This window comes from Pogona vitticeps, chromosome 2, assembly GCF_051106095.1.
Source record: "Pogona vitticeps strain Pit_001003342236 chromosome 2, PviZW2.1, whole genome shotgun sequence".
NCBI lineage: Eukaryota > Metazoa > Chordata > Lepidosauria > Squamata > Agamidae > Pogona > Pogona vitticeps.
In genome coordinates this window covers 102,087,889-102,108,623 of record NC_135784.1, presented here as the reverse complement: position 1 = coordinate 102,108,623, position 20,735 = coordinate 102,087,889, and the positions used below count along the sequence as shown (strand labels likewise).

The 20,735-nt window shown below is 39.4% G+C and overlaps 1 long non-coding RNA gene across 1 annotated transcript; it reads left to right on the top strand.

Moving 5' to 3' along the window:
- The first annotated feature begins 1,717 nt into the window (after nt 1-1,717).
- LOC144586827 (uncharacterized) lies at nt 1,718-19,583 on the top strand. The gene is made up of 2 exons (XR_013541881.1): nt 1,718-1,829; nt 7,822-19,583. It is a non-coding gene; the product is annotated as an uncharacterized LOC144586827 (long non-coding RNA).
- Nucleotides 19,584-20,735: the final 1,152 nt, after the last annotated feature.

Genomic DNA, 20,735 nt, shown 5'->3' with positions numbered 1-20,735 from the left:
ATGTGTTCAAGACATTCCACAACTAATCATGTGAATATATGAAGCTACCTTGTTCTTGTTTGGATTGGAATGTAATGCCAACTATCCTGACTGGCAAAGTTCTCTTCGGAGGTCTTTTCATTTTTACTACTTTGCCTTTCCTCTAGTGTGCTCAAGATGGCATACATGGCTCTTCTCTTCCCAGTTCTCCTCCTTCTCTTCCCCAGTTGATCTTCCCAGTACTCTGAGAGGGAGACCGTTTTGAGAGAAAGTGACTGACCCATCATCATCCAGTGAGTTTCATAGTTGAATGAAGATTTTAACTTGAATTTCCCAGGTCCTATTCTAACAATTTATCCGTTATGCCAAACCTGTTCTCTGGCTATATGATACTTCAAAGATACCAAACACTGAATCTGGGACCTTCTGAAATGTGGCTTTTAGTGTGTGAGAGGGTTTTAATGTATTCCTAGAGTAGTTGGTTTTTTAAAAAAAACATTTACTAACTAAAGGACAGCGTGGTTGTGAAACTGAATAAACAAACAAGCAGGTTTTTCTAGCCTTCGTATAAATAAATAAAGATTTCTTGGTATCCAAATGTTCTATTCAGGACTATTTCCCTGTATTGTTTCATTCAGACTAGCACAATGTGATGCTTTCCTTAAAGACTCCTGTCGCGACACTGGCATAATGTTTTTGGAGTGCCACTGTTGACAAGTTTACATCTTCTCCTGGGCTGGAACAAATTTAGCTCTTTGGGGATATTTGCTGCTCTACATGGATGAGCATTTCATTTCCCCCTCCTATCACAGCCTCATAATGCTTTCATATACAGAAAACAGAAATTACTCTGCTGTGACATCATGAAAACAATTTGGTTCCTCGCCACTTGTGCACTTAATTCTTCTTCAAAACAGATGTTCAATGAGAGCTGACAAAACAAAGAAAAAGGACCACCAACTGAATGTTTCCACAAGCAAAGCTTTTAACTTGGCTTCATAATATTAATCCACCCAGTCCCAACAGGAGATTGTTTTTCAAATGGAGGCTGAAATTTTGGCCTAATGAAATAGGAGGCCGCTTGTTTCAAGATAGATTTGTCCACAGCATGCCTTCAATTTTTTAATGTAGGACTTAGCACACCTTTTTTTAAAAAAGCTGCTTCTTCCACACAGTGTTGCAATAATATAATTGTCTTGATTGATTCTTCATAAATTGTCAGTTGCATACATTCTAGACACACAAGGGGCTGTTCCAAACATGTGTTTTCCCAGTGAGAAAAAGGCTTTAATGGGAACTAGCCATGTGGAAAAATACATGATGTGACCCACTCCATCTCTCATTATAGCCATTCATTACCAGTGGCAATCAAGGGTCCAGCTATAAGTTACAGATGACCAATCCCTTGAAACAGGGATTCTTTATGTGCTGATTGTCTTTGATGGTTACCACAGGGGTTTTTCATGTTGCATGACATTTGCAAATTAGCTTGCTTGGTTTGTGATTGGTTTTCAGGCCATGAGTCCATAGGTTTGATTTCTCAGACACCAAGGACTGTCTCAGGGATGCCTCCTGAGCATAAAAATGATGTGAACTCAACTGATGGATTATTTCTGAATATTAGTGTGTTCCTCAGATGCATTGGAAGTTCTGTTTGCCAGGGTGTCTCAAATGCAAGCATTTGTTGCCTTTCTCCAGGTGACAGGTCTCCAAGGAAGCCGTCGATACAGTGGTGCCTCGAACGTCCCAACTTACGACCATTTCGAGTTACAACCAGTTCCGGCTGCAAAATGTTGCTTCTACTTGCGACCGGGGCTTCCACTTCCGAACAGAAAAAGGCAGGGGAAAAGGTGGGAAATTCAAATTTCTAACTGTAGGTGGCAATGAGATTGCTTCTTTGTAGCTCTTTCACCCCAGCACTTAGAAAATGTGTGTCAGAGGAGGTGGCTTGGGACTGCCTCCTTCTGCTTTGGAGTGAGTGTGTATGTGTTTATGTTTGCAGGGAGGCTTCAGGCTGCCAGGTAAGATAAGGTGCTGTTTTCTGCTTTTTAAAAACTGTTCTGGGTGTTTTTGCAGCGTGGTTTTGAGCTGAGGTGGTTATGTTTCTGTGCTGTGATGGGTCTTGGAGGGTTTGTTTGTTTTTCTGATATTTTCCCATTTCCGATGGGTCTTGGGTTTTTGTTGCTTTTTGGAGTGTTTTTTCCTATTTCCTATGGTTATTGGGGGGTTGTTTGTTTGTTGGATCCCCTCATTTCCAGTGGGCCTTGGGGGGTGTTGGTTGCTTTTTATTTTGTGTGTGTGTGTTTGTTTGTTTGTTTTCCCCATTTCCGATGGGTCCAGCATGCTTCCCTTGCTTTTTCCTTTGGTTTTTTTGTTTTGTTTTGTTTTGTTTTTTGCATTTCCAACCTGCCCCCTTTGTTCTCTGTGCATTTCTGATTGGCTCAGTTTGTTTTCTGTGCATTTCCAATGGGTCTTGCACGCTTGATTGCTTTTCTTCTCCCTCCCCTTCAGCCAGAAGGGAGGAAGGGATTAATCACGTTTCCAATGAGACTTGCAGTGATTTTGTGTGTGTGATTTTTTTCTTCAGCTGGAACAGATTAACTGCATTTCAGTGCATTCCTATGGGGAATGGTACTTAGACTTATGACCATTTCGAGTTACATCCATCTTCTGGAATGGATTATGGCCATGAGTCGAGGCGCCACTGTACTCAGCTAGCAGGAAGGAGCAAGTATTTCCTTTGCCTCTTTCAGAAAAAAAATGAATGAAATCCTCCTAAAACAGTACCATTGTTTTGATTTATAAAAGGCATACGAATAGCCCTCTCTTCAATAACTAGCTAATCTAATTTAAACTGCAGATGGTGACAGTAGCTATGAAATTAAAAGATGCCTGCTTCTTGGAAGGAAAATGATGACAAACCTAGACAGCATCTTAAAAAGCAGAGTATCACCTAGCCGACAAGGTACGCATAGTCAAAGCTATGGTTTTTCCAGTAGCGATGTATGGAAGTGAGAGCTGGACCATAAAGAAGGCTGACTGCCAAACTATTGATGCTTTTGAATTGTGGTGCTGGAGAAGACTCTTGAGAGTCCCCTGGACTACAAGGAGAACAAACCTATCCATTTTGAAGGAAATCAACCCTGAGTGCTCACTGGAAGTTCAGATCTTGAAGCTGAGGCTCCTATACTTTGGCCATCTCATGAGCTGAGGCTCCAATACTTTGACCATCTCTTTTCCCTGGAAAAGACCCTGATGTTGGGAAAGTGTGAAGGCAAGAGGAGAAGGGGACAACAAAAGACAAGATGGATGGACAGTGTCACCGAAGCTACCAGCACGATTTTGACCCAACTCTGGGAGGCAGTGGAAGACAGGAGGGCCTGGTCAATGGGGTCACGAAGAGTTGGACATGACTTAACGACTAAACAACAACAACAATTTAAAATGCATTATATTAAATGTTGTTCATATTTCTCAGGTCTTATTCTCCCATACAAGCAGTCCAATTAAAAAATATTGATTTAAACGAACTTTTATCCATTTTTGTGGAACTATCTTCTGAGCATGCTTACAGTCATGTTTATCATCCACAATACCAGCTGACAATATACGCAAAGAGGTTAGAGCACAAGACTGTTATAAAACAGCCCCACAAAATGTATGAAAGCAGGCTGTTTAAAAAGCAAAGTAGCCATTAATATTCTCATTATCACCATTATATTATTGTTGCTACTACCTGAGCATTCAGCATCAACCAAGTGCATCATAACTGCTTTGTGGCTTTTAAAAAGCAAAATATTAACAAAGAAGAACAATCAGAAGAACTGCATGTTCTTTCCAACACAATTGTCTTAAAGGATGTTATTGTAGATAACTGTTGGCACTTAGTTATTTATTTTACATTTAAGTGGGGAAACTAGAGCTTAAAAATATTACATTTTAAAATAACAGTTAGTTACACTTACAGATACAACCACTCTCCCCAGTTATTAAAAAAAAAACCTGAGGAGGTAGTCACCCTGCTGCAGTAAAAATACCAAGGAGACTTGTAGCAGCTTTAAGACTAAAAAGTTTTATTTTTCATGAGTTTTATTATGATGAAAATACATCTATGGTTCAACTCTATCTCTTTTGGCTTACATAAAGATAGGCATTTTTTTGCATCATTCCCCACACTGTACAGCAAAACAATTTTTCTAACTTATCTATAAACCAAAACAAGTTACCTCTGCCATCATCTAGATCAGGCATTCTCTGGTAGGTAGAAATAGTTGCTTTAATTCTTGAAAAGTCAATTATTTGTGTAAGTGTCTTTACTACTTCCAGGATGTATGTACTAGCCAGCTGTTTGAAAGTTAGCAATATAGTTACTTTCTGTATGTCATTTCATTCTATCCCACCCCATAATCATAACTGGTGTGCATATGAGATGCTGGCCAAGATTTCTGGGAGTTGACGTCCAAGAACATCTGGAGGCCCAAGGTTGGGGACCACTGGTCTACAGGATACTCTCTTCTGCTCACTACCATTTACACTTCTTGAAAAACAACCCTAACAATTGGTTTGTGTTTGGATGAGAAGTGGTTAACTGATGAAAAAAAGGAGTCAGCTTCTGGGATTTTCCCTTTTGCTTGGTGTCACTTTGTGAACGGTAGCGAGCAGAAGAGGGTCTCCAGAGGTTTTTTTAGGAATTAAATTTCCTAGCTTTTTAAGATGGAAGTTTAAATATATATACACACTGCATATAAATTTCAACAGAAACTTCTCCTTTGAACCTAATGAAATGGTGAAACAAAGATGTGACTAGCATACAACTTGTACAATGAGAAATATACATACAGGCGTACCTCGGTTTATGAAATTACTCCATTCTACATGACATTACGTAATGAAGAAATTTCATAAAGCGAAACACCAATTGCATTAGGAAAGGGGCGGTGCTATAGGTGCAATGCGCCTTGGGAAAACCCTTTCATACTGTGGGGGAGAAAAAGAAAAAACCATAAACTGAGGCATTATTTTCTATGAATTTTGGTTCATAAACAAAAAACTAAATAAATCTAGGTGTTCACAACAGTGAGGTACCACTGTTCCCTTTATCTTCTCAGGTAAACTAATGTTGCCATGCCCCACTCTGCAGAATGCAGACTAGAAAGCTATGTTCTAGTTTCCAAACCATTTCTTTGAGTTAGGTAAGCTGAGGAAGAAAAGCTATATTGGACCAAAAGCTCTCTGGATATTTTATGTGCATGTTTTCCAAAAGATCTCCCCTTGCCTTTTAAAATACAAAAGAGAGAGAGCGAGAGCTGGGAGTTAGAAAAGATTGCCACTGGAAACCAAGGTCAAAATCATCCATACAGAAATCAGCTCATTTGAAACATGGTGTTGGAAGAGAGCTGTACAAATACAAAAGACAGCCAGAAAAGCAGAAAAGTGTCATTTAGAATAGATGACATTTTATACCTTAAGTGGGACGTAATGGCACTGCGGGTTAAACCGCAGAAGCCTCTGTGCTGCAGGGTCAGAAAACCAGCAGTCGTAAGATCGAATCCATGGGGCAGAGTGAGCTCCCATTGCTTGTCCCAGCTCCTGCCAACCTAGCCATTCGAAAGCATGTAAATGCGAGTAGATAAATAGGTACCACCTCGGTGGGAAGGTAACGGCATTCCATGTCTAGTTGTGCTAGCTACGTAACCACAGAAACCGTCTACAGACAAACGCTGGCTCTATGGCTTGGAAATGGGGATGAGCACCATGCCCTAGAGTCAGACATGACTGGACTAAATGTCAAGGGGCACCTTTACCTTTATACCTTAAAATGGTGTCTGTGTTGGCCTGGTTTTATCTATGCTTGTTGTTGTTGTTGTTGTTTAAGAAAAAACATTCAGAAAGATTTTTTGGCCTGCAGTCTCTGAAGGTGGTATAGTTCAGAACTAGATATGGGCACAAACTGCAGTTTGGTGGTTCATCCTAGTTTGGCACCGGGCACACAGAGCTGTGTTGTGGGCACCATGCACTCTCCTCTACTGCCTCCTCTGCATGCTCATATATGCCCCTGGCAAAGTGTGCTTCCCTCCACACCTCCTCAGTGCAACTGCCCATTCAGTGGTCAGGAGGTGGAGGAGGGAAGTGTGTGTTGCAATTGGTGAGTGGGCAGTCATGCTGAGGAAGCAGTGAGGGAAGCACATTTTCCGCAGGGAATGGGTGAGCATGTAGAGGAGGTGGGAGAGGGGATTGCTTGGCACGTGCAGAACACCTGTGTGGCATCACACCAAACTGAGCCAAACCGTTGCATGCCCATCTCTATTCAGAACCCATCAGTAGTATATCTGATTCTGAACTACTGTATGTCCAAATCTAACTCTAGTGTTAGGTTCCTGTGGAATAGAGAGCAGACTCTATTTACCTTTGAAATTATTAGAGACCCTAGCTCATTGGCTAAACCCATGAGGTGTGTGGTATATTATATGAAATAACCGGATGTCTGTTCCCTGGGGCCTCCAGATAAAAAAAAAAAGGAAATGTAAACATGTCTTCTAGATATCTTTTAATGACCAGGTCATTTTATCATCTTTTAAAACACAACAGAATCTAGCATCAGTGTTTAATTTAATCTGTTGTATCAGGTCTCAGAATCCATTTGATGAAACAAGCATCCTTATTTTTCTAAAAACTGACCAAAAAGAGAGCCTCTGAGCATGTACTATTGAGTCATTACCTTTTGCTTCCTATAATGTAATGTCAGCAGGCCATATGATGAATCAGTGACGGTGAGCAGACTGTGGGCAGAATATGAATCTCCCTGTGACAAGCACTAGATTAAGGCTGTGCTTAGCTCTAATTTCATGTGAATCATTCCCACCAGCATGAATTAAAATTTACATCAGGAGTTGATTTCCCAGCAGCAAAAGCATTTCTCGAGGATGAGGTAGTTGTTCATTCCCTACTGAGCCATAAAACTAATTGTGCTGAATGAAGAGCTAGGTTGACATTATTCTGAATCTTGAAGTTGTTGTTACTTTAAAGTAGCTGGTGGGCTTGTAGCTGGAGACACCAACTAGTATGAAATATATTTAAGTTTTTGTAGTATTTCAGAAACCCTATTATAAAGCTAGAAGCAGAGAGTGACCTAGATCAGACATAATGTCATGTGCAAGGGGATGGATCACTTTTTTTCCTTAAATCAACCACAAGTCCATGTTACCTTTGAACTTAGGAAACAATGGCTTGTTCTATCAAACTCATGCTTTAACTAACTACAACTAGAACAAGCTACAGTTTCCTGAATTCAGACAATACAATTCAGACATGCATTTCATGCATGTGAGGGACAAAGGGGGAGGGGAGATGTATGCCTTTGGTCTTTGAGACAAAGGCAGAAGTAATGTATAAAGAGTATTATGTGCTATCATTTTCAGGTGTACGTTCTGATGTAACATTGACAAGGAAAGTAGTTAGGATAGATAAGGTGTTGTAATCGCTGCAAGCAGACCAACATATCATGACCATACAAAGTGTTAATATTAGAAACAGCCCTCATTGCCAGATGTGGGGTTGCAACATTGCAGCCATGTTATCAATCACAGACATGTCACTTTTGAATGTCATCACTGTTGTGTCATCAAGAGGCATTCGATTAGAAAGTTTGCAAATATTATATTAAGCTTTTGCTGACTTTCCTTTCCTTCTTTGTACCTTTGCGCATTCTAATCCAGCCCAAAAATTCTGTTAGGCTCTTCTTGGAATCTCAAGACACAGGCACCAGTCTGTGAAAGCTTATGCCAGTTAAAATATGCTAAACAACTTGCTAACCACAGGTCTCTGCTATTCTTCCTGTGACAGACTAACACAGCTGCCCTCCCACCACCAACAACATGTTAAGCCACCATGGATCCAACTGTAGCAGAAGAAGTCAATATCCTTCATATCTCTGGCTGCAAAGTTTATGTACAGGATTGCAAAGGATACACATAGTAAAATGTGCCTGTTCCTCTTATCAATGTATGCAATGTATGCATTCTGTGCATTGGTGTACGTCTATACAGCTACTGCTGAGGTAGTAAGAAGAAGAAATCAAATTTGTTTTTCTTAGAAGTGATGTACCTCACTTGTTATCAATTTCTGGTTACCAAAATAAAATCTTTTGAATTTCCATGCTGATGTGCATGTGATCCCGTTTCTTGCTCTGTCTCCCCATGTTGCATTCTCTCTGAGCATTACTGCTTGTCTTAATACCAACCAGCTGTTTTGAAACAAGCCAGCTGTGCTATTGACCTCAATGGATTCTTGTTACTATGACAAGGATTTGCCATATGGCCTGCCTCTTGATTATGCACACCACAAAAATCTATTTCAGAACGACGTCTACAAAACAAGATGATAGTAATATAACTGCCTGTGTGTTCTTTTCACATCACAGGGTGTGTGTTTTAATCTGTCATTCATATATCATCAAGGAAGGTTTTCCCTCAATCAAGTAGTTTCCCCATCGGGTAAATCTCCTTTACGATAGTGAGTACTGTATATTTAGTCAGTATCATCAATTTCCAGTTGCTCTTCATCGTCTCGCCACCCAGTAGCACTGTGGGAATTAATTCCTTCAGACAAAAGCAAAACAGGTAGATCAGACACTTACTGTCAAACAGTACCTGACATACTGTGTGCACACATGCACGCATGCACGCACATACACACACGTGCACACACACACACACACACACACACACTAAGGAGGCAAGACAGCAAATCTGGCAATAAATCTCTCCCTGATGCCCACTGCTTATTATAATCCTTTGCTGATTCAATAGAAGTATGCTGCAACATAATTGTAATGCCTGTTCCTTCCCTCCAAGGATCATGTGGTGTTTCTCTCCATTAATCTTTGATGTGGAGCTCTGCAGACCATAAACTGAGCATAAAGCTCATTTGTCTTACCCTGGGTGGAACAAAGCTCAAAAACAGGAACTGCTGTTACCACAGTTAGGGTCACACATAGACCATATTGGATTTGTCTTAAAATGTTTTTATTACTGTGGCAAGATGTGGGGCAATTCCAAGCCAGACTAGGATATTAAGCTGTCTGTGAGGAAGATCCCACAACATTGGCAATATAATTCTGCTCTCCTGCCAAGTGATGAAAAATCTGTGTCAACTGTCCAGTAAAAGGTTGCGGCAATCAATATCTGAGTGCTTCATGCGTTTTACATATTCCCAGTATGTAAAACTAGCTTGAGAATCCACAAACTCATAGAATCATAAAACCATATTATTCAAAGAGATTTTGAAGAACATCCAGTTGAACCCCTGCTCAATGGAGACTCAGCAAGATGTGGCTATAGCAACTCACAGAGAGAGTCATCTGATGCCTCCTCAAATATTTCCAACAAAGAAGAGTGCAACTCTTTGGCTCCTCCCAAGGCACTCTATTCCATTGCCAAAAGCTCTGACATCTAGGAAGTTCCTCTTGAGATTTCCAGATAATCTTCCATATAATAGATCTTCCATGTAATTCTGCTCTCCACCCTGAGTTACTCACTGAGATCTCAAACCATCTTCTGCTTGATTTGCTGAAAGGTGCTGGTAACGGAACATGAAACCTTCTGCATTTGATTTATTATTATTTTATCAGAAATATATCTACACCCCCTTTTAGACAATAGACTCTCAAGGTGGTATACAACCTTTTATAAAACAAAGTGTGATGCTTTTCAAAACATTTGTAAACTATTTCAACAGTGAACTGGAATGGTATATTTTCAGTCAGATAACTTTAAAATGTTTTATCGTGGACACAACAAACTCAGAAGAAACGGAGTGGCTCTAATACTGAGGCAAGATGTAGCACGGGGAGTTAGGGGTTATAATAATATAAAATCTGACCAAATAATATAAATGAGACTCTCTGGAAAGCATATCAACATAACCATCATTCAAATTTATGCTCCAACTACAGAAGCTGAAGAAGATGAAATTGAAAACTTTTATGCAAGCATCCAGGAAGAAATTGACCACACAGTAAAACAAGACATAATAATCATACGTGACTGAAATGCAAAAGTAGAAAACAAAGCAGAACCAAATGTAGTTGTAAAATTGTCAAAAATGAAGCAGGAGAATGAGTCATAGAGTTCTGTGAAGCCAAAAACCTGTTTATTGCAAATATATGTTTCAAGCAAACAAACAGATGGCTGTACATGTGGACTTCATCAAAAAATTAAATTACGTAATTGGAAGCATGAGATGGAAAAGCTGTATTCTCGCTTCCAAAACAAGAACAGGAGCAGCTTGTGGTACTGATCATGAACTGTTAATATCAAACATTGGTGTAAAGGTAAAGAACATCATTAAAAAATTGTAGTGCCAAAATATAATTCAAGCAATATTTCTCAGGAATTTAAAGTCCACATAAAGAAGATTTGCACTTCTAAACTCAATTAAACATGAACCAGAAAAACTGTGGATTGAAACCAGAGACACCTTTAGGATAGAATTCAAAAAGGAAATGTGTGTAGTTAAAAGGAATGAAAAATCTAGATGGATGACAGAAGAAACACTGAGAAAATAAAGAGAAAGTGGGAACAGTATACAGAAATGATAAAAGGATGGTTGTTTCCTTTGAAGAGGAATTCTATTATAAAGAACTTGCCATTTTAGAAAGTGATGTGAAAGCTTTTCTGAAAGCACTGGGAATAAATAAATCACCAAGGTAGATAGAATACCAATAGAACTATTCCAAGGTACAGAGACCGAATCTGTCAAAATCCTAACAAGATTATGCCAATAAATACGGAAAACAAAACAATGTCCATAAGCTGGAAATGTTCACGGTACATTCCAATTCGCAAGAAAGGAGATGCCAAAGAATGCAGTACCTATAGGACCATTGCTCTAATTTCCCAAGCAGGCAAATTCATGCTCAAGGTGTCGCAACGAAGACTTTTACTTATATGGAATGTAAAATGCCTGATGTTCAAGCTGATTTCTAAAAAGGAATAGGCACTCAATATCATATGACAAATATCCACTAGCTGTTGGAGTGCATCAAAGTGTTTCAGAAGATCAGTCTATGTTTTATAGACTACAGCAAAGCATTGACTGTGTATATTATGAGAAGCTATGAATTGTTCTGAAAGAAATGGGTGTGCCTCAGCACTTGATTGTCCTGAGGCATAACCTGTATAGTGGACAAGAAGCTACTGTTAGGACTGAATATGGAGAGACAGAATGGTATCCTATAGGGAAAGGTATCAGACGAGGGTGCATTTTTTCCTCTTACGTGTTCAGTCTGTACACAGAACACATTACTGTATGTAGAAAGCCAGACTAGATTCAGATGAAGAAGCTGTGAACCTTCATAGAGGAAGCATTAGTAATTTAAGCAGTTAAGCAAGCAGTCCTTCAGGTAGTCTGACTGGAGGCCATTTAAGATTTTATAGGTGAGATATGCCACATTGAGCTAAGCCCTGAAGCTCATGGAGGCACTTCAGCTCTTTGTGGCCAAAGACATGTAGTTAAAAAAAGAAATAGCGTGTGAAGAAAGGACACAGTGAGAGTCAAAAGAATACGGAAGAAAAGTGTAACACAGGTGGTTCTATCCAATCATGCCTCTATTTTGGAATACTTTTTTTCCTTTTAGAGTAGTGTTTGTGAACAATAATATTTTTAATAAGTAGGTAAGTCTGATCATATTGGAGCAGCCAAAACTGCACTTACACAGTTACATTATTATGTTCCTGGGTAAAGGTAAAGGTTCCCCTTGACAATTTTTGTCCAGTCGTGTTCGACTCTAGGGGGAGGTGCTCATCCCCGTTTCCAAGCCATAGAGCCAACGTTTTGTCCGAAGACAATCTTCCATGGTCACATGGCCAGTGCGACTTAGACACGGAATGCTGTTACCTTCCCACCGTGGTGGTCCCTATTTATCTACTTGCATTTGCATGCTTTCGAACCGCTAGGTTGGCGGGAGCTGGGACAAGTGACGGGCGCTCACTGCGTCGCATGGATTCGATCTTACTACTGCTGGTCTTCTGACTCTGCAGCACAGGCTTCTGCGGTTTAGCCCACAACGTCACCACGTCCCCTATTATGTTCTTGATATAGTCACAAATAATAATTAAATAGCACTCACATTGGTTCTGAAAAGTATAGGACTGCCAGCTCTTTACATGGCAAATTTACCTCAGAGCACTCATAATATATAATGTTGTTGACATTTGAGAAAAAAAGCAGGCTTCCTGTTTGAACTTTGACAGGCATAGGAAGATGTGAGTAATGTCAAGTCTTGGGTTTGCTTTAAAGGCACTCTGTGGTCATGGGTTTCTCACATTTGTTGTGTGCCAAACAGCTTTGAATTGTTTGCAGTTTTGTGTGTGTGTGTGTGTGTGTGTGTGTGTGTGTGTGTGTGTGTGTGTTGGAAAATGGAAAAAAAGAGAACTTCTCAGAGATTCTTATCAAGAAGAGATGGGATCCGTTATGAAATATATGCTTTTGTGAATAGGTTACTGAAGATCAAAACCATTCCACATGACATGCCTCACTTGCTGTAAAATGTGGTAGATCATTCCGATAGTCCACTTGCTTTTCAATATATAAAATAGCCCATCTTGTTTGACAAGAAAATGAAAGTTTAGTGAAGCCAGGTTTTTATGTTTGTTTTGTTTTATTTTAATATCTATTCAGTTTTTCTTTCTAATTCAAACATATTTTACACACACACACACACACACACACAAGATTATAGGTCTAGATTATGACCTAATCTGGACTTCAAATAATTTGGTCCATGTCAAGAGTTGACTTATGGTGTTTTACTTTTTCTTCACAGGGTGAACTTTCTGTTTGACACGACACAGTTATAATCTTTCTCCTTCTTCCTTCTCAATGGACCTATCTCTGTAAGTAGGTCAGGACCTACTTACAGAGATAGTAAGTTCCCAGGACTACTTTCCTTTTGTCAGGACCATTGTTTGATCCCTGCTTCCATGTGTAAGAATTTCCTTCTTGACCACTTCCACAAATACATCTCCATCACTACTGTTTAAAGAAAAAACAGCAGAAACATTAAATATTATCCTGCATGCGTTGTAATATGTAGTTTAGCCCTCTTTAGTCGCCACCACCAAGTGAAATTTAGTCTTGTTTGATTCCCCACCGTGCCTTCTATGATGCAGAGCCAGACGGTGTGGCCTTGCTGCCCAGTCCCAGGGTGCCCCCAGAAGAAAGGAATGATAAAACCCTTCTGAGTATTCCCTTCCTGGGAAACTCTGAAAAGAGTTGCTATAAATCAGAATTTGCCCAAGGCCACACAGGTTGACTGTACTCACATGAAACACAGTGGGGATCTTAACTCCCAACCTCTGGCTCTGCAGCCAGATATTTAACTCACTGAACGACCCAGAGAGCAACTGTTATGACAAAGGCTCATAAGTGTCCGTCGTTGTTTAGTCGTGTCCGACTCTTCGTGACCCCATGGACCAGAGCATGCCAGGCCCTCCTGTCTTCCACTGCCTCCCACAGCTGGGTCAACGTCATGTTGGTCGCTTTGATGACACTGTCCAACCATCTCATCCTCTGCCGTCCCCTTCTAGCTAAAAGCGGAATGGACATATTAAGAGGCAGAGAACAAACAAGAGGGGCAGGTTGACTCCACTGAGCCAAACTAGCGACCTTCCCAAGAATATCTCTCTGCAGTGCCCTGATGAAAAGAGAGGGCTATCAATCCATAAAGTCTTTACTTCTAACCCATTTGCTGCTTCTCTTCTTGGAAGCTCAGACTAGTTAGAATAATATAGCACATTTCCCCTGAACCAAATAATCTTTTTTTTCAGAACTTCATGTGTGAGCCATGGGATCTGAAAGTTAGTCCTGTGTTTCCCCCCCCCCCCCGATGACCAATCACAAAGCAAGCCAATTTGCCAAATACAGAGACGGAAAACCCCTGCTAGAACAATCAGAGGTCAAAGCACCTCTTTTAATGTGGATCTGAGTGTGGTCTCTCTTTCAACTGATAGTCGAAGAAATAACTGTATTTTACAAAGCAGAAGGTAGTTCAATTTTGTTGGTTAAGACTGCAACTTGTCTTGATTAAAATAGCATACATTTTTAAAATTAATCTATAGCTGCTGCTTGTTGCTCATGCTTCCTTGCCTGTCAGAAGGAGCCATGCTTTCCTAGTACAGTACATATCATCAGTGAAGATCAAACACAATACCCTCCCCAAAACAGCCTCTATCACAGGAAATTCAGAAATAATTGCTACAATTTTAAATAGAAATATAGCACATCTCAGCACAGTGAGGAAGACTGTGTTGACCTGCTCAGTCTGCTATCCCAGTTCTCAGTGATGACAGGCCATATGAAGGAGCTTCTTTATGGTTCTTGATCTGTAATCCAGGTTTTACTGGGCAGCCTTCCACATACAGGATGCCTTCAAACAGAGGACTATGCTCTGAAGTTAGACGCAAGGCCACCTGCTGCTCTCCCTCATCCCAAGACCCCATCCACTGTTGACATTGTAAAAACTGAGTAGACATGGTCTAGAGGGGCGGGGTAAAAATCAAATAAAATAAATAAATAAATAAATAAATAAAACTGTAAGATCTACAAAACAGGGTAGCTTAAGCTGAAGGTTGTACTGGCAAGTTTTGTACCATAATGTTATTATTAGCATTGAAGTTGTTGCAGCACAAGCAATGTGGCCTTTCCCTCCCTGGTGTTCTTTTGTGGAGCCAGCTGATGTTAAGAAGCCTCGAAATAATTGCTTTGTTTTAAAGCGGCATTGTAGTCTTTTACGACAGCAAAGAAACTGCCTCAATAAGAGGTGGCACAAACTTCCAGCCGGGTTCTCTGTACCATAAAGTTCCCCAAAACATAACCTAAATACCATTCTGCATAATAAGCACTAAGCTCTGCTTTTGTTTTTGTTTTCACAACCATGGTGGTTTTAAATTAAATTAAAAACAATTCTTCTTCTCTAAGCAAAACTGTTAAAACAGCTCATTAAAATGCGCTGCTCCTTTGATGCTGGATTTATTGATGTGCAACTGGATTTCACATTCAAAGGAGAACATGCAGCTTTGCTGTGACATCCATATTGATCACCTTCTCTTTGTTAGAACAGGGCTCTCTCTCCCCACCGCCACCATAAAAAAAAAAAAAGCCAGGTGTACTCTTTCTCTTTGCAGAATCTGAATATTAATGGATCATCAGCTTAGCATATGAAGGCTTAGTTTACTCTCATTCACACTGAAGTACATTGTCGTGCATGTCACTGGAGCCCCCTTGTTAAAACTTCACAATATGCAACAATTAGACCTTAGGAAAAGACAACTTTATTTCATCTCATTTTAGCAATCTTCATTTTGCAGGTACTGTGACAGAGAAAAAGCTAATGAAATACTCACTCAAAGCAAAACAAAAACCTGAAGCTCTCCTTAGGGTGGTGGTGTTATGTTACAACAAGGCATTTCCAGATTATGAGGAGTCATCATCTCCAAAGGGTCCTATCACAAACAGTCCTGCTAGGGCCTTGCACACTAAAGGATGTGGTTTCTTTTATTGAGCCAATCCATCTCATGTTAGGCTTTCCTCACTTCCTACTGCCTTTAACTTTTCCCAACGTTATTATCTTCTCAAGTGATGTGGATCATTTCCAGCATTATTTTCTTCTTATGAAATATGCAAAGTATGATAGCCTCAACATAATCATTTTTGCTTCTGAATATAGTCTCTCTTTTTTTCTTTCAGGCATCATTTAATGCAGAACCCATTTGTTTGTCTTACTGGAAGTCCGTGGTATCTGTAAAGCTCTTCTCCAACACCACATGTGAAATGAATCCATTCTTTAGGGTGTGATTCTACATACATTTGGAAATGATGCCACTTTGTTCCACTTAGCTTATCCTTACACACAGTTAGGTACAAGCCCAGCTCATCTCAGCTGGATCGAGATGTTTTATGAATGTGTGGCCATCCGGAAGTTGTTGGATTACTATTCCCATCATCCCTCACTACTGGCAATTTCTGGACAAGACTGCTGGAGGAGCTGCAGTCCAATGTAATATACAAGGCCACAAAGTTCTGTACCTCTGTTGCATGTGAAAGACACATTGAATGAGTAAGACTTAGGTTCTTGAGAAGTATTACTCATTTAGACATTAAGCTACAATATTAAGGGCACGAGCTAGGCAGTAAATACTGCAGGGCTCAGTGGGACCTTGTTCTGAGTACACATGCTGAGGACAGAACTGCATGTGACTGGCAGAAAGGATATTTTAAACATTAGGCATTACGTTTAAAAAGTTTCATTTAATGAACTGAATTGCTTTATCTATGATTCTCCATCACTAGCACATCCATAAAACTGATGCACATTTTCATCACAATTTTCTGTGGGGGAAAAAAACCCAAAAGTTCTGGCAATAGTCCAAATAAACAAGGTTTTAAAAAAAATCACACTGACAGTTTTTTATGTCTTTGGATTGCTGAAGAAGGGGCAGAAGGTGGAAATTTCAAATAACCCAACACCCAGTGGCTGTAATTTGCAGTCAATGAAAATGTTCGTTACTCAAACGAGGGTCATCTGAAATGTCTAGACATCATACTTCTTGAGCAGTAATTTTAATGCAGATTCATATGAGATGGATTTTCTTTCTGTCCCTAATTGGAGATCAGGGGTGACATGTAGATCTAGATTGTTGCCAGGATCACAACAGGGAAGGTGAGAGTCAACTGTTTCCTCACTATGTAGTGTGTGCTCCCAATTCCAATGAGCCAGTGTGAGAGCCATTCTGGCATAGTGGTTAGAGTGGTGGGAGACTGGGTTCAATCCGTCTGGCCAGGAGACAGTCACTCTCTCAACCTCACAGGGAGAATGTTATGAGAACAAGTTGCAAAGGGGGGGGGGGAGAGTTAAGGACTCTCCTTTGAGCTCACCAAAGGCAAAGCTGGATTTAAATGTAATGAACAGAAATAATAGTCAATAGAAAATTCTAAATGAATCCCAGAAACTCTACATTTTGCAAATTAGATTATGCTCAGAGTGACACTGATACAGGATGCGCTATGGCATATATAGTCTAGTTCAAGATGCGTACCCCCAACCACCACCCATTTTTAGACTAGTGCCATATATGTTAGGGTCATCCCAGCTTTTTGGATGAAGGTGAACATAATGAATCAATGATAGAATAAAAAAGGTTATATGGAAATTGTTCAGTAAATTTCAAACAGCTGTAGGAGGCACATGTCATTTTAATGTCTCTATATTTAGTTTTCTGTTAGCAAACATATAGTGGAATATAGATAGGGATCTTAAGTCTAACTGTACTTGTGGTAAATGGGTTTGCATAGATTTGTAGTGTGATAAAGAGACAATGGAAACATCTGCCATTTCTAACTTCAGTGTAAGGTAAAAACTGTTCAGCACATTTGTTGTTTTAATGATGCTAGTAATTTTCCTCCTCCTGAAAATGGTGTTTATAGATATATAAATTAAAAACACTGCCAGTATATCTGATTTATGATTGAAAAACCCATCACTTTTCACATTTGTATTTACATGTGTTGAACATTCACATGGTGGCAAATATAAGTAAAATCTATTTTCTAAAAACCAATCTCCATGTTTGAAAATTATATCCTCATTTTATTTTATTTTATTTAGAAAATCCAGAAATTGACTCTATACCCTAATTGTACAAAATTCAGTTACCATCTCTGAAATCTGAATTCACTGAAGCTGAAAATCTCCAGGATGGCAGGTTCCATGAAATAAGAAAGATGTTTTAAAACAGAGGTGGGTTTACCTTTCTCTACAAATTAGAGATCCTGAGATTAAGGACTAAAGGTAATTGTTAGTCCCAAATACAGCAGTAAACCTATAAAATCAAGGGAATTTACATGAATGAAGTCTCTTTCCTTCAATGGGTCTGCTCTAGTTGAGGCTAACAATTGATTTAGCCAATAATATTTATTGTATCTTCTGGAAAAAGGTGAATATATTAATTTGACATTCTACATTTTTCTCAAGTCAAGTTAATTTGCTACATGTTACATGCAAACCCCTTTAGGAGCTTCCTTTGCATGAAGGCCAATGTACAAGGTTTTTAACTTTTCCTTAGGCTACATACATTTCACAAATTGCTGCAAACAAAAGAATCAATGAAGAAAAATATCATTTCCACAGAGAGAAGATAACTCAATATCTTGAAACAGTATTAAAGCAGAAGAAGCGACAAACATTTCCAGCTACCTCATTTCCTCCTGCAAGTTCTCAGACATAATATATAGTCCTATGAAGTTTAGATAAAATCCTTGTTCCCCTAATATTGTCCTGTGCTTCTCCCAAATGTAGCTTTGCTTGATCCATTCCTTTTTGGTAGAGTTTGGAACTGGTAGGGTGTGTTTTAGAGTCCAGAATTCTACAAGGATTCTGCACAAGATTCTGATCTAAACACAGTTCTCCACTGAATACAGTTGGTTTTAATTTTGATAAAACGTGTATGATTTCCAACTTGCACCTTTTCAAGGCAGGCATTTATTCATGTCCTGAAATTGTCTAAGGCAACTTAGTCGTGCATAGCGTGAGCCTTCAAAGCTAAAAACTGTGAAAGAACACTCCACTTGACTGCTGGACAGAATTTTGCGATATAGATGTGGATTAATTAGTAGTCTCTCCTTTGAGAATCAAATACTTTTCCCAAGTTGCATCATCCTTCCCTATTTTAGTAATGAATATATTATCAGTGGGTTGTTTTTTTAAAGGCTGTTCATTTTTTCCCACTTAAAAATCTGAGTTGACCAAACATTTTGCTCAAGTTCATTCCCATAATTAACCATGTGCCCTGATGTGGGCATAGTGTTCCCAGTGGAGCCTGTTCTCAACATTCTCGATGGCAAGGCATTTCCTACTAATTTTAACATTGATATTCTCCTCCCATGCTATTATATGGTTGCTTAACTTTAAAGTGCCTCATGAGATCACAGCTCTGTGTCAAATCACCATGGAATTTCACATCCAGTTTCCAAGACTATGTCTTCTTTCACTGGAAGTCCAGAGACGTAAACTACATGGGTCTTTAGTTTCACTAGGATAAAAAGCAATTTTTCACTCCATTCTTTCCAAAAAGAATTTTGTCTAGTGTTTGATACTTCTCTTCACATTAACATCTATATTCAAAACCTATTTACAAGATTTCATTTTAAAAATCTAGTTTTATTAATTGCATTTGCTAAGCAGAAATCAGCTAGACTGTTTAGTTTTTACTGAACAGTCTTAGCGGGAAAATAGTTTTGCAGATGATACATCAAAAAATAAGGGATGGATCCAAAGTCTAGCTGGTGTGTAAAAGATGAGCGCGATGCCACAATTGGTATCTGAAATTATTTATTTATTTTTATTATTTATTTGATTTATATACCGCCCATCTGGCAGCCAAGCACACCACTCTGGGTGGTTTACAACAAATAACAAAAAACAACGGAGTAACAAAATAGCAAATAGCGACATTAATACATAGGGGTGAAAATTAAAAAAATCATAAAGTGAAGTGAGGATAAAATTATAATACAATAAATACAATTAAAAGCATAGAAGAAAATAAAAACATGGAGCATGGCAGTATGATAGAAGTTATATTATTGGACACTATTGTAACAGAGTGTAGTTTATTCAGGGAAGGCCTGACTATATAGCCAGGGTTTTAATAGCTTTTTGAGTGTGCCTAGTGAAGGGGCCAGGTGAACTTTGAGCAGAAGAGAGTTTCATAATTGTGGCGCTACCGCCAAGAAGGCCCAATTTCTAGTGGCTGTTTTCTGGGCCTCTCTTCAGGTCAGAACTCTCAGCCGCCCTGTCTGCAACGATCTTATAGGCTAGAATTCCTTTGACTAAGGAATGCATGTCTGAACTGGCATATAGATTGGTTTATGGACGGCTGTTGGTATGAGTTGTTTTGAACCAAATGATGGCATCCACATGTATTTCTACATAGATCACATGTATTTCTACTGATATATTTATTATTTATCCTTAAAGAACTGCCGTGCACCTTTCTGGAAATAGTGCTAGGGCATGTATTCAATTTGGTACTATTCAGTGTGTTCCTAATTATCTTATTATGTAGCCTGTGCAAATGGTTACTACTTTACATCCACATGGAACTGTGGGCGGAATCATCAGAGGTGACAACCCTGTGACATAATAGCTGGGTTGGGTCATTAAAAGGGAGGATGGAGAAACTCCCTCCTCTATTTTTGTCTTTTAAAAAAATATTTCCGTAACTGATAGGGTGCAGTTCTAATATTGTTGTTGTTGTTCAGTCGTTAAGTCACGTCCAACTCTTTGTGACCCCATGGACCAGAGCACGCCAGGCCCTCCTGTCTTCCACTGCCTCCCAGAGTTGGGTCAAATTCATGTTGGTAGCTTTAATGACACTGTTCAACCATCTTGTCCTCTGTCATCCCCTTCTCCTCTTGCCCTCACATTTTTTGAACATCAGGGTCTTTTCCAGGGAGTCTTCTCTTCTCATGAGATGGCCAAAGTATTGCAGCCTCAGCTTCAGGATCTGTCCTTCCAGTGAGCACATCATCTTTTAAGATTTTAAATAGTTCAACTGGAATGCCATCACTTCCACTGGCCTTGTTGTTAGCCATGCTTTCTAAGGACCACTTGACTTCGCTCTCCAAGATTTCTGGCTCAAGGTCAGCAACCACACTATCTGGGTTGTCCGGAACATCCAATATTCTAATATTAGGTAAAG